The 1,357-nt window shown below is 40.7% G+C and overlaps 1 non-coding gene across 1 annotated transcript; it reads right to left on the bottom strand.

The window, feature by feature from the left end:
• Positions 1-367: 367 nt before the first annotated feature.
• Positions 368-442, bottom strand: Trnas-cga. The gene has a single exon. It is a non-coding gene; the product is annotated as a tRNA-Ser (tRNA).
• Between the last annotated feature and the right edge of the window lie 915 nt (positions 443-1,357).

Raw genomic sequence — 1,357 nt, forward strand, 5'->3', positions numbered from 1 at the left:
AAAAATATAATTCTCTTGACAGATGCCTTTTCGAGATCGATGTCTGAAATACTCCTTTGTGATACAGACAAGGGGGTAGATTGAGTCAGTAATTAAATCCGTGAAGACTAAGGACTCTGACTGATATGATGAAGTGCCTAGCAGAATATTAAAGTACTGTTCTGCACATGTTAGGCCTGTATTTAGCCATATTTGTAATTTTTCCTTTAGTAATGGTCAGTTTCCTGAACGATTAAAGTACTCAGTAGTGAAGCCGCTTTATAAAAAGGGAGAAAGAGGTAATGTAGACAATTTTAAACCTGAATGAGATTGTCACTCTGCAGCGGAGTGTGACCTGATATGAAACTTCCTAGCAGATTAAAACTGTGTGCCGGGCCGAGACTCGAACTCGGGCCCTTTGCCTTTCGCGGGCAAGTGCTCTACCAACTGAGCTACCCAAGCACGACTCACGCCCCGTCCTCACAGCTTTACTTCTGCCAGTACCTCGTCTCCTACCTTCCAAACTTAACAGAAGCTCTTCTGCGAACCTTGCAGAAGTAGCACTCCTGAAAGAAAGGATATTGCGGAGCCACAGCCTGGGGGATGTTTCCAGTTTTAATCTGCCAGGAAGTTTCAATTTTAAACCTATTTCTATGACGTCAGTGTTTGCTAAAGTTATTGAAATGTCTGTGTATGTAAAAATAATTGATCATTTTATATCACATAATTTGCTATCAAATGTACAGTTCGGCTTTAGAAGTTGTTAAACAACTGAAAATTCTATATTCTCTATTCTCTGTGAGCTACTGGATGGGTTAAACAAAAGGTTCCGAACGCTATGCATATTTTTTGATTTAACTTAGGTGTTCGATTGTGTTGATCACAAAATATTGCTCCAGAAGTTGGATCACTACAGAACACGGGGAGTACCTCAGAATTGGTTCACCTCTTACTTTAGCAACAGACAGTATTCACTGTTTTGAGAATGGGCTGTGATGTGGGGTCTGAGTGGCGTACTGTCAAGTGGGGGGGGGGGGGGGGCAGGGACCAGTGTTGGGGCCACTCCTGTTCCTTATTTATATAAATGATATGCCCTCTAGTATTGCGGGTAACTCTAAAATATTTCTGTTTGCTGATGACACTAGCTTGGTAGTAAAGGATGTTGTGTGCAACATTGTCTCGGTTTCAAACAGTGCAGCTAATGACATACGTTCTTGGCTTGTAGAAAATAAACTAACGCCAAATCACAATAAGACCCAGTAAGACCCAGTTTCTAACACACAATTCAACAAAACGTGGCATTTTAATTTCACAGAATGGGCATATCATTAGTGAAACTGAACAGTTCAAATTTCTAGGTGTTCAAATAGATAGTAAA

The sequence above is a fragment of the Schistocerca americana genome, chromosome 1 (assembly GCF_021461395.2).
Source record: "Schistocerca americana isolate TAMUIC-IGC-003095 chromosome 1, iqSchAmer2.1, whole genome shotgun sequence".
NCBI lineage: Eukaryota > Metazoa > Arthropoda > Insecta > Orthoptera > Acrididae > Schistocerca > Schistocerca americana.